This window comes from Lissotriton vulgaris, chromosome 3_2 (assembly GCF_964263255.1).
Source record: "Lissotriton vulgaris chromosome 3_2, aLisVul1.2, whole genome shotgun sequence".
NCBI classification, from domain to species: Eukaryota; Metazoa; Chordata; class Amphibia; order Caudata; family Salamandridae; genus Lissotriton; species Lissotriton vulgaris.
The window spans coordinates 151141820-151155528 of record NC_141690.1 but is presented as its reverse complement, the minus strand read 5'-3'; positions in this window follow the sequence as shown (position 1 = coordinate 151155528).

Below are 13709 nucleotides of genomic sequence, written 5' to 3'. Positions count from 1 at the left end.
GGGTGATACCTACATATGTCAATACAGGATTGACAGGACTTAAAGGCGGGCCACACCTGCCCTCTTGAGATGAGGACTGGAGGCAGCTCGGACATGCTACCTCCCAGATAGCTTGGTCAGAGAGGAAAACTTAGGACCACCAACAAGGGAATGCTGGGACTAAGACTAAGTGCACCCTTAAGATCCCGCCCTGCATCATGACGCTTGGCCATGCTACCTCTAAGATAGTTTATCTGTAGGCAGGCACGCCTGCCTAAACGAAAGCCCCTATAGCCACTAATCAGCATATACCCCCGGGACAAATCCCTCTACAGCAATAGTGCAGGCTCTACCAGGTACGCGGATCATACCCAGAGAAGAGGCCGTGGGATACAGCGACCTCCCCTGCTGCTAGCGCTCCTAACTATAGGATGGGAGAACCAGCGCAGCCACTGAAATCAGCCGCACACTTACACACAAAGCCTCAGCAGACTACACCCAGTCTAGTCAAACTCCTGCTGAAGCTCCTGCTGAAGCGCAGTTAACAACTTCAACTGTTAAATTGCGCTTATGTACGCTTGTGCAACTAGACTTCGGCCAAGTACAGAGGGGTATTTCAGTGCGCAATGTATAATTAGTATCATTTGCCGGAGACATTCTGAGTTTCAAAGCAGCTGTACCTTCACTTCTGGAGCACTCTTTATTGAGAGTCTACTAGAGGCCCACGTCTATAGGTATTATTGGCAGTTCAGGCTCAGGCAGTGGATGCAAATATACTCCACTAAATGTGGAATGAGAAACGCTGCCGACTGCATACCGGACATACTACTACTACTGCAGGGGCCAAGAAAAGTTCCACACCGCCATATAGAGTCAGAACGCGGCTCTGGGCCCCCCTAGCACACAAGGCCGAGACATTCTGTGGGGTGCCTGTTCTACCGTATTAGGACCGACCTCAAAGACGCCAAATGCGTAAAACGTGACTGAATATTAACACCTTTGGCACACTGATTGCACTTTTGTGTTCCATTTACCTCTGTTCAAACAGTCGAACTAACCTGTTTTTGGGAATGATACCAATATCCCATTGCTGCTTTACCACTCACTTACTATGAAATAGTGGTGTCAGGTCTGATAATAGTTCTACGCATGGCACTCAAATGGATGGTATATCTGCCCCTTGGTGATTTAGATGAAATTCACTCAACTTTGCTTCTGCATATTCCTATGATTTGTCATTTGAATATACCTTCATACCTAAATTGACTCTTAGAACCCTAAACAAGCGATCAACCGGAATGGCACCAAATAAAACCTGGTAAACACATTCCATACAGAAATTGACTTAATCTCCATTGTAATTGCCAGGGCCATAGGTCCCAGCTCTCCACTTGCATCCCACGGTTTTGCTGCTTTATTTACACTTATGTTGTCGGAGAACTTTAGTACTCAAGCTCAAAGCAATCTTTACAAGATGACAATCTGTAACTGTCGGTAATCCGTCAGCCAGCCGACTCTCAGGCTTACACATGAATGGGGTGGCAACAGCGGTCTAGACTACAAAGCTGGGCCGAACAACACTAGCTTCGGGGTGGTGGGGGGGGGGACCTAACCACCAGACATTGCATGAAATTACCTGGGCCCTGTCGAGGTCCCTATCGTGCGATTTGGATCGGTTATGTAACATGAGCCTAAGCAAAAGTAGGCTCCACGGTTGTGACTACTTCTACTAATCACCACCTCGTGCTACTATACACCAGCTAGGGACTTTAGGTTTACACAGAATTTAATGAAAACACTTTATGCCAGTGTTGCAGTTCTACTATGGCCCAACTTAGATGCTCGTTGCACTGAAGGCAGAAAGTAGAACTGTGTAGGCCCCATAGTGATGTAACTATTTCCTATGTAGGCACTACAGATGCTTAGGCCGCCTGCCTGCAGTACTTAGGCCGCTAAGCTTTCAAGCCCAACCTATGGAGCAGACGTAGTCTTTGATGACAGTGAATTCCCCCGACTAGCTTTTAATTTTATCTGTTGTACACCTGGCACTTTCCCAGCGGTCGTACAACTTCTCCGTGGCCGGTATTAATATAGTCCCGATCGCGACAATCACCGCGCAAGAACGGGGCCTGTGGCCACGGAGGCCGGTGAACGTCAGGACAAAAGCCAGAGTGAACGCTCATTCCCTGACAAGCAAGAAGCTTAAGATAAGCGCAAAATCTTACTTATGCGGGTACAAGAAGATTTGGTGGCTTCCCGCTTAATTCAAGTAAAAGGGGGGCCACACTACCTTGCCTATTGCAGCGATAATGGAAAGGAGGGTGGCAACAAAGCCTTCTTAGTGAAGGTGACACCTCGCATAGGCAGGCTGAAGAAACTTTTCCCTCCGGTATCAGGTAACACAGTCTAATTAATGCTGCGCATTCCTTTACTCGAATCTCGACGCCAGAACCCCAGGAACCTCGTAGGACCCAAAGAATAGACCCCACATGCAATAACAGTGGATGAAAGTGAATCTACTACCAGGAATCACATTTGGATCTACATAAGTGTTGGTATCTTGTGATGTGAAAGGAGCAGAAATAGCATCATTTACGCTTCTAAATCGCACTATTCTATTGAATTAAACTCCCCTTTGACCAGGTTTAATACTATCCGGCAGGAAGCCATAAGATGGCGATATAGAGCTATTTTGGAGTTCAGCAAGAGCCCTGTATAGCATGTCTGCTTTTTTAATGGAACAACTTTGATTCAGTTTTCCAATCCCTTATCACTCACTTAACCTTTATAACTAACTAAGCTTCACCAGCTCCCACGAGGCCACGAGGTCAACCACCGGAGCTTCGCCGAGCCCCTAGCCCAGCGTTGCACAGAAGCCTTGGATCAAGCAATAGCTCAGCGGCCTCCCACCTACGCCTGGCGTGATAGAGCTGCCCTTTAACTGCACTGCAGCCACGCCCAAGCTTAGCGACCTGATACTACACACATGACATCAATAACAAGCGATAATATGCTGAAATTATCGCACATGGTGCCCAGGGTGAACGCACCACACACTGCAGATGCAGAGAAGTGTGGCATGCTAACGATAGTATTGATCCTCGAGATACTAGGCCCAATGATACTGTGCTCCCCTGAAATTACGGTCGCACCATACATGCACACGCGTGGTGGGCTGCACCCTCGCGCAGTTATCTAATAAATGGAGTCAATACATCAATCGCACTATACAAGCCCGTAAGGCTCATTCATAGCCTTGAAGTATGCACAGCCACACTTTATAATGTGAACAGTGCTCACAATTGAGCGTCGTGAAGCTCGCGCAACAGAATAACACCTCGCCGTAGTGACTCACAAACCGTTGGTGCGGGGCCCCTGGAACCCTTATCCCGCACGACCGGGCCCCCGCCTTGCCTGAAATATCTACCTTGTTACACGGTTTGCGCCCCTGCCTACCACCCGTTTGGGAGCACGCTATCAGTTAGGGATTGCGGCGTGGGCGTTGCGCGATATGATTGCTTTCCGTTGAAGGGTGCTGCGGATGTGGGCATCCCTGTCTGTGGCTGTCCTCCTACGCCTGCCTGCTTGCGTTTTGTATTGGGGTCCGGCTTCAGCCACTGTCTATGTTAGCGCAGATACTTCCCCATGTATCCTTAGCAGAAGGATGCGCCGCTCTGGTAACTGGTGAAGAATGGGACTGGCTTGCAAAACAACACTGTACTGTGTAAACTTGTGTAACAACGTATGCACATGAATGCACACACAACGCGTGTACACCAACCGTGTTCAACCTGAAATTGCGTGCCTGCCCTTCTTAATCACCATTAACACACTCTGCATATAGCCGGTCAAAACAGAACCTCCGTTCCCCAGTATCCCTCGAGGGGAATGCAGCAGGAGGGCTTGACCAGAGATGGACTGCCGCCCTCCCCCAAACCCACAACCGCATGCCCCGGCTCACGCGTCCCGCGTGTACAGAGAGCCGCCTGACACGCGGCCTGTATCCCCGGTGCCGGAAGGGTGGCCCGGGTATGGACGGTAGCTGTTGCGGATGACCTCCCCCCCCCCGCCCTCCACGTGGTGGCCCCTCAGGGAGGCCCTGGCCATGCCACGTGGGAGGGAGCTAGCGGGCTGACCCGCTGTCGACCCCCCTGTCCCCCGGCCGGCATCGGCAAGCTTTCGTTCGGTGCAGCCATTAAGCGGAGCCGAAGGTCATCAGCGGGGAAATAAGGAAGGGAGGGGCAGTGCCTCCCAATGAAATTGTTCCTCGGCAAACCCCCCGACACCTTTTCCTCTGGGTCACACCATGTCACACCGTGATCCCCGGGAAGGCGTTCGCCCCCCCCCCGAGCGAAGAAGGGGAGGGGGGGGCGGCACGTGCGTCGCTCTGCTTGCACTGCTTAATGCGCCCCGTGGAGCCCACGGCCTAAACGCTGGCCCTGTTCACTACCCGTGGGCTCCCTATGTCCCAAGCTCGAAGCCCCCGAGTGGTTGGGGCTCGGGCACATGGGGACGGGCCGCGGCCCACAAAGAAAGCCCGGGACACTCTTCACAACCTGGGACACACCCCCACAGCGAGTTGTCCGGGGTGCCAAACGAGACGGGGAGGCGAGGACGCCCAAACCTTGCCCCCCATCCCGCAGGCAAGGGACAGATCCGATGCGCATCCTCCCCCAACGATTCCCCCGTCGGTGACCCGGATGGAGGGGGTGGGGTGGACCGGGGGTGGGAGGGGGGATGTTACCGCCCTTCCGACAGCGGAGCCTCCAATGCCCGCCGGATCTCCCGCGGTTCCATGCACGGTGAACCACATCACGTACTGCCCCCCTCCCCACTGACCGTGCATGCCCCCTGGCGTGTCCTGTAATCGCCTGACACGTGGCCTGTGGCTCAGCAGGTACCCCGGGGAGTAGCGGGGGAGAGACGGACTACATGCGGAGCCTGTGGCTGTGGACAGCTAAAATTTAAAATTGGGATCAGCAACATAGAGGGACCCCCTACGCCGGGACAGGTAACGAGGCCGCCCTTTTGTTACCCCAACCGGGACCCAACGGTCCGTTGAAACGGCGACCGATATGGTCCCGGGACACCGCGCCTGTTGCTCGCCCCCGTGAGTGGCCCGAGGAGGGAGGGAAAATGGGGTGGTGGAGGAGAGCGGGTGTGGCGCCTGCCACCCCGCCCTCCGCGTGGTGGGGGCTTACCTAGAAATGCGGGTCACGCCACGTGGCGCGAATTTGCGGGCAAGCCACTGTCGGTCCACCATATCGTGCCTGTGTCCGCCCAAGGAAGGCCTCGCCACGGTACCCACCATAACCCCCGACCACAACCCCCCATGCTAAACCCCCAGAGCTGTGCTCAGTAGGTGGCACCCCCCACTCCTCAGCAGCCCGCTACCTAAGCAGGCCGCCTGACCCCGATCGACCTCCGCTAGGAGGGAGTGGGCGGAGGAGGGGTACCGGCCAGCTAGGCCTGACTCACGTCACACACGACGGTCTTGGCTCGTCAAGTGCGTCCAAGTTGGTAGTCTGTACGTGGCGGCGAGGGGCGGCAAAGAGGCCTGAATCTGGCGAGGGGGACTTAAGTACCCCTTGCCCGGCCTGCCGCCCCCCGAAGCACGTCACTGGGCCCGCCCCGTTCCCTGCTGGACCCCTCCTGCCCGAGGGAGGAGGGAGTACCTGCATGCAAGGGGGCGGGGGGAGCCCCCCGGCGACTAAGGTGCCGCCCTCTTGATGGCCACCGGGTGGCCTCGGGCAGCTGCAGTACCTTGATTTTTGGAAGATCGAAGCGGACGTTTGTAGTCCAGTGCGGGACGTCTTTCAGCCGCACTACGGGTCGCAGCTAGGCTCTCACAGCGGCGAGGCGGTTTGACCAGGATACCTCACGGGGACGTTGTAGCACGGTGAGGGACGTCCCCAAGCCGCACTTCGGGCCACAGCTTGTCTCTCACAGCGGCCGGGCGCTACGCACAGGATGCCACACGGGGAAAGCAAACACGGGCAGAAGTCCGGTCTTTACGATGCGAGCTACGGCTCGGGGGCCACAGGGTTGCAGTGTTCGGGCCGGACGGGTCCTTCGCTTTGCGTTGCGAGCTACGGCTTGGAGGGGCACAGACACGGTGCTCGAGTCAAGCGGGGCTGACCTTCACTTTGCGAGCTGCGGCTCGGCGGGCAGAAGTCGCGATGCTTAGCAGGACAGGGGGCTGCATGGCTCTTCAGAGTGCTCAATGGCGGGGCACAGCACACTCAGCTTTCAGTGGGCAGCGCTGCAGAGACAGGCAACACCAGCAGCAGCTTCTTTCTTCAGGGGGTAGCGCCCACTGGGGCGCAGTTCAGGGGGCAAGTTCACAAGCAAGCCCTTGGAGATTACCTTATGCTTACAATGCACCCTGCCCTTGGGCCTACCATAGGGGTGACTAATATGAAGTTAAGGGAAGGTTAAAGGACTGGCAAGTAGGGTTACTTGCGCAGTTAGCATGACAATACCAGACTGCACGCAGGTTCTGCAATGGCAGACCTTAGGCACATTTTACCAGGCCGCTTCTGTGATTTACAAGCCCTGGCACTCCTGGTGCACTTTACTGGGGACTGACAGTAAACCAAATAAGCCAATCATGGACCTAATCAATGTATACACTTTTCATAGGGAGCACTTGCACTGTGGCACAGATTGGCAGTGGCACAGTGCTCTGAGCAGCTAACACCAGCAAAACATATGAGGCACAACAGCAAAAAGTGGAAGGGAGACTCACGCCAAGGTGCCAGGTCTAACAACTGTCTTGGACGATCGTGAAATATGCTCTTATTTGACCTTTAGCATGTGAACTCCAACTATACAAACATCCATCCCTCCTCCCCGTACTTGCCCTTCCTCCCACCTCCCTGCCCCCCTGCCCCCCCGCCAGTTGGTTTACACTAGCCAATATGCTTGCGGGTGCTGCCTGGCCACCCTATCACCCTCACCTTGCCATAATAATCATACTGTATAAAGTAATGTTCAAAGCCTGCTTTACATCTCTGCTCAGTTTCAACATATAAGTCCCCTCTTGTCTCTGTTGCTTTCTACCATTAGTTTATGTCCGGTATCGGTTTCCCCATGTGGAGGCTCAGTCTATTCCACCACGCAGCTTCTCTCCCTTTTCTACCAAGGATGTATCTTCCTCCCGGTCTTTCCCAAGTCTGTGACTGGGGGAACGTGTTCCTCCATTCCGGCCCCACCGCGGGCCGCCCACTCTTCTCCACCCCTCTATTCAGTCCCAGGCTTCCTCTGGTGTGGAGAAGAACCACGTCTTCCTCTCCAATTCCACTCGTAGCTTTGCAGAAAATAACATTGCGTACTTCAGTTGGCACAGCCTTAGTTCTTTTTTGACTTCCGTAAAGCTTCGTCTTTGAGCCTGGATTTTTGCAGTGTATTCTGGGTAGAAGGTGACCACGCTGTTTTCAATCTTCAGCAGATAATTTGTTCTGGCCGTTTGCAGGATTGTGTCTCTGTCTCTGAAATTAAAGACCCGCGCAATGAGCGGGCGCAGAGGGGCTCCTGTTTAGGACGACCTCCCGGCACCCGATGTGCCCTTTCAATGGAGAAGTAGCTAGATACTCTTTTGGGTTGGAGATGTCTAGTGATCAACTCTTCAACATAGAGGTCCGCAGCCGGCCCCTCCGCACGCTCCGGGACCCCCAAAATTCGAATGTTATTCCTGCGTGCCCACCCTTCATAATCGTCTAGCTTTTTAGCCATCAAGGCTTGTTGAGTCTGCAGTTCACTAACTTGCTGCTGAAGCTGAGATGTGTTCGTCTGTAGTGTGATGGTCGTATCGCCCAGACTTTTAACTTTGTCGTCCATTTTGCGGAAGTCTGCTTGGAGCAGGGATACCTCCACAGTCACTGAGTCCAGGGATGTGCGCACCCCTGTAATGGCCGCCATGATGTCCTGAAGTGTGGTTTCTGCCTGTGGCGAAGGGCCACCTTTCCCATCCGTTGGTTCCGGTTGCACTGTGTCCCTCTCCTACCTTGCTCCAGGCATATTTAGTAAGTTTAGTTTGGGCCGAGGCCTTGGGTCCCCTTCCACTCGCTGTTTTCACTGGGACACTCGTCCCCTATCTGTGGCCCCCACTGGTATTCCCCGCCACCTGCCCGGTGGAAAACGTCCCCTCTGTGGCCTGTCGGTTTTCCCAGGGGGGGGAGGGGACAGTCCTCTGTTGGCTTCTAGAGCTGGACAGCGAAATGGGAATGCTGATGTAGCGCCAGTATTTGTTGCGCTGTGGCCCCAATGTACTCTGGTCTGGGTCCTACTTTTCACTGGGGTCCCCTTCTCTGCAGCAGAGTAGCTTTGTGGTCCCCTCGCGAGTCCAGGTTCCCAATGCCTCACTCTTCGTATCTCCTGCTCCCTTGACGACTGTGGTCTCTCTAGGGCCTCCCACTCCCCGTTTTATTCATGAGTGTAAAGTCACTGTGGAGGTAAAATGCATCTCTTGTTGCGTGGCCCCTTGTCGGTTAATCTCCTGTGCCAGCTATGCACATGTCACCTGCTCTCAGACTCCGTCCTGCAGGTCCATGAAGGGCGCGCAAGGAGGGGAGAGGAAGGGGAGTCAGCCTCTGGTGGGTCCGCACACTAGGCCTCAGCCGGGGTCTCGATTTTGAACCAGCCAGCCAGGATCACCCACGCCCCACCCCCGCCACGCACTCACCGTGCCTCCGATTTTCCAGCAATCTCCAACGGGTCCGACTTCGCCATTTGAAGCGAGAGTAGGTGATCACTCCGGTCCGGCCCCCCGGACCCTGCTGAGTCTACCGGCCGCGCCTCATCTCTGGGGCTCAATCCGATGAGCCCAGTGTCTCCCGTTAGGATATTATGCTGTTTCCCAATCCCTCCGGTCGCTTTCTCGCCACCAACGAAGCTGCAGGAGGTGCAGGCACTCTTCCACCCTGCATTTCAGGTTGATCTCTCAACTTTTGCAGGGTTATGACCGGATTTTGCAGCGAGGGCTTAATAGCCTCTCTAGGGAGCCGCCATTTGTCTCGATTGCTAGCCACGCCCCGCCAAATTCCTTTTTGATGGCCACCTTGTCCCGAACTTGATCTCAACTTTAAAAAGCCACTACTCGAAGAGAGAGATGCACGTAAGTATTTGTGGGATTGAGTCTCACAGAAAGTTTGTAGGTCCCATAAGACAGCACAATGGGTATCTACGTCAAAGGATGCGGTTGCCGCCACATTGTCTGGACAGTCAAGGTCTGGTACATATATCTTGATGCCAAAAAGTTCTTTGTACAGGGTCCGCCCACCCAGAGATCTTTTGGGGAGGTTATTTAATGCTTGTTAAATACCATAGAGATGGTTCCACCAGCCACACCCTGTACCTAATACCCTTGACATTAAGGACTGCTTTAGGTCACATTCATTCTTTCCACAACAGAATTGCCCTCTGGCCTATGTGGTGAAGATTAAGGCACTTGTGCAATCATGGACTTCATCGATTCACAGTACACTTTGAAAGCGAAAGCCGTACCTTAGTCTGAATGGAATGCACAAAAGGCATAAGTCCCGATGAAGACCTGCAAGTGTTTAAAAACGGTGCGAGCATTAGCCCAGCGCTGTGGCCAAATCCAGAGGAACCTAGAGCAAGAATCAACTGCGACCAAGATACATTTTAATGCACTATCCGACATCGATGGACCACAATGGTCCAGGTAAATTCAGCCAAAAGGCTTTCTAGAAAGATGTGTCTGTGGTGGACGAGACACAGTAGAACTTTTAATTTGTTGGTAGATGTCAAAACAGAGAACATATTTTTTTGTTTGGTGATGTAAGCCCTGCCATCAATAACGTCGCTGTAAAAGTGAAATAGGGGCAGGCACTCCCGTGTGAACGCAAGCTACACCTTCATGTACCACCACAATCTGATCATGTCTGCAGTCTGCGTTGGGTATCACACGATTACCAACACCTGGAATAGTGACAAAAGGAGCATTCTGGTCATTTAAATGAAAAGAATATTTAGAAAGAAAGGCCTTCGGTAAAGGGGTGACATTGTTAAAAGCATTGACGGCAGCCAAGAGATCATTGTCAATACAAGTTTTAGAGCAGGTTACCACTGCTATTCTAGTTGTAACTACTGCAGATCTGGCTGCTTCGTCACCCTGAGAATTCCTTACAGCATGTGCTCCCACATGTTGATAACTAAATGTACGTATAATATGAGTTTGTGGCAACCGATCCTTAAGATTTGCTACTTTAACCCAAAGCAGTTTATGTTTGATTGTGCTACCCTTTGAAGCTCTGAAGCCATTTTGTTACCTAAAATATAATTTATCTTTAAAATATTGTACACAATAATATGAATCACAAACAATAAGAGAGGGGAATTCAGGATTCTTGTTTCCAAGTGCAAGAAGTAAACAGCTAGATTCATCAAGCATTTTTGCGGGCGCAAACGGTGCGAACTGCAGAATTCGTCCGTTTACGCCCGCAAAAATGGCATTTGGAATTCATCAGTGGGTCATGAACTCGCAATTTGAAAAATCGCAAAAAATTGCGATTTTTCCAATTGCGATTGCATTTAAGGAATCTCAATTTGAGATTCCTTAAATGCTATTCATGAACCATTAAAAAATAGCGATTTCGCAATTTTCTGCCGCTATTTACCGCGAAGTCTGACTTCGTGGTAAATAGCGAAAACTGAGAAAAATGCACTTTTGTGCATTTTTCTCAGTTGTATGTAACACACACACATGTCCTTTGGACATGTGTGTGCACAACATAAGTCTAAATTTACATTTCAGGGGTGCCTTTGGACACCCCTGGCACCCTTGAAATCGCATCCTTATTTGCGATTAGCAAATTGCTAATCGCAAATAAGGAATAACTCCCCATTCAAGGGCCCATAGGAATGAATGGGGAGTTATTCCTTATTTGCGACTCCCCATTCATTCCTATGGGCCTTTGGGCCCATAGCAATGAATGGGGAGTTATTCCTTATTTGCGATTAGCAATTTGCTAATCGCAAATAAGGAATGTGTAGAAATCGCAATTTATTTAGCGATTCCTACATGAATCCCGTTTTGCAAGCCCTTAACAGCGATTCCTTAATAATCGCTATTAAGGACTCGCAAAACGGGACAATGATGAATCTAGCTGATAGTCTACATCCATGGTTGTCAAGGATGTAGCCCATTGATTCCACCAAGAGTGAAACCTTGTGCTTTCAGAACGCTGTCTTTGGTGACAGCTGCTAAGGCTGGTACTGGAGAGACGACAATAACACGTTTTCCATCAGCAAGTGACTGATCTTTAGGGATGGGCATTTGCACAGTGGTCAGTATTTTTGCAGTAGAAGCAAAAACACATTTCTGCACTGGAATATAAATGCGATGTTTATGCTATCGGTACCATTTCACCTTTGGTAAAGGTGACATATGTAAATCCAATTCCACCCTGCAAAACGTGGATGACTAACTTTGTAGTATTGGCACATATATATAATTTGCATGATTCATTGTAAAGATCTGAGGGTGCCAGTGTGTTCCGACCTCAAACAGGAAGTGGAAAAATCTGGGCGTATTAAGGCATAAATTGGTTTGATAAGTTGTGCATAAGTAGGTATGTTTGTTAAGCCAAAATTCAAAACTCCTAGTAGGGACTGTAACTTTTTAAGTGTGCTTGAAGGCTGTAATTGCGCACATTTTTCAAGGAAGTGGGGGGCAAGACTCTTTCCCTGATTTGTAAGATAATATCCTAAGTAAAGGAAACTCAGAAAAGATATATTTGTTTTTTTTAGATTAAACTTGTAGCCAAGTTTAGCAAATCGCAGTCAATTGCATAAGCTTGCTTGACTTCATCAGGGACATGGTGTGAGAAAGAGGGGGAGAATGATATCCTCACCCTAGGGGCATGCAAGAACAAAAGGTGAGGGCCAATCAACCTTCGCCAAGAGAATGTCATAAGAAGTAGTCAAGTTGTACCAGAATGTTGCTTTTATGGTGCGTTTAACGTCACCCTCAATTTTAGTAGCTAAGTGATATAGTCTGTCAGGAGGGGCAACGCGGGTGTCTGTGGTTTCAACCGTAATAAATGTTTCAGTTGCTTTCGCTACCAGAAATTGTTGGGTTTCCAGCGTACTAGCGTGACTTCTGCCACGCTGTCGAGGAGAGTCATCATCATCAAAATTACTTTATTCGGTATACAACAATACCATAAAAGTACAATAAATTAAAAAGACAACAAGATTAAGGCCTAATTCATAATACATGTACAAACAGTTCAGAAATATTGATCAAATATCTATAAAATTCATCTTTAGACTTATATAAATTAACCTCAGTTGCGATAAAACATCAGGGATTAATGAGCAATTACATTTAAAATCTGTCGTGATTGGGACACTAATATATAATGTATATATGCTGGGGGCGGAACCCACCTCCCACATAATTTATTATTTAAAAACAGCATGAGTACTAATGCGTGGGAGTTAACATCAAGTGCAGTCACCCATCACCTTTTGTGTTTCTAAGTCTTGCAGCCATCCTTAAAAAGTTAACAGTATAAAAGAGTTTTAAAACCTCTGCGGACAATTTTTGAAACAATAGGGCCACCTTTGCCTGTTTGAACCTTGCATTCTTTAAAATGCGTTTTAAAAATAACTTCCAGGGGTGCGCATAGCAGGGACACAACAGAACAAAATGAAGCGTGTCCTGCCACGCTGTTGAGGAGAGTGATTGCCCAACTCCTGTACAGGAGGAGGGTTCTCACCATCTGTGGCATATTTTGCAGTTAAACCTGCAATTTTCTTTTTCTGAAAAGGGGATTTATATGGAGGAGGTTGATCCATCTTCTTTATCTTCACGCCAGACTAGCGTTGTGTCTCCCTGGTTGGTTTCACGTACTCTTCTGGTCTGCGGTCTGATTTCCCTCCTCTGTCATACTGTTGGTCAGACAATTCCTGAAAGGAACGAGGAGAACAGGGATCAGGAATCTGATACCTATCAGTAGACTTGATTTTAGTGTGATCACAAAAATCATATTGTCTTTCAGAATCAGAGGACACCGGGGTGGAGAACCTCCATGCTATTTACCTTTCTGTTGTTGTTGTTTAGATTTATCATGTATGTTTTTTTAATTAAATTCATGGGTAAGTCTGGCATCCTTGTCAGAGCCAGGCTTGCCAAGTGCTGGTACTGTAAGTCTGCTTCCCAAACTGTTACACCCTGCAGACATATATACATTAGCAATTATGACGAGCAACTCGCGTTTGCGGCTGGCTGCTGCCACTGTGGCAGTTTGTTGGAGTATAGCCAAAGACGCTGCTTTACCTTTAACATTAGAATCATTTATGAGACAATGGGGAAATGACCCACAAGTTTCATCCCCAAATCTTGGGCAGGACCTGCCCCATGTTCATTCTGTATTTGTTTGAGGACGTTCGGTAAAACAGCCATTGCGGGAGTGCCATGATGAAGAGTGTAGACAGTGGCAAAAACAGACCCCAGGTATTGTGGGAACCAGACCAGTGGGTAAGCACAAGGTGTTAATTCTGTGCTTGTGATCCCTTAAGGCGAAACACAACTTCAAGTTGGTCTTTGTTTTGGGCTATCCAAAACTGTATTTCCTCCCGATTTGTGGGTCGTTTGCCTATAGCTGAATGAACAATTACAGGAATAATGACAGGCGCTGCAGGCAGCTGGGCTTGCGCTTGTAGGCCAACTCTAGCTGGACCAGTTAGCAAAGTAAATGAAA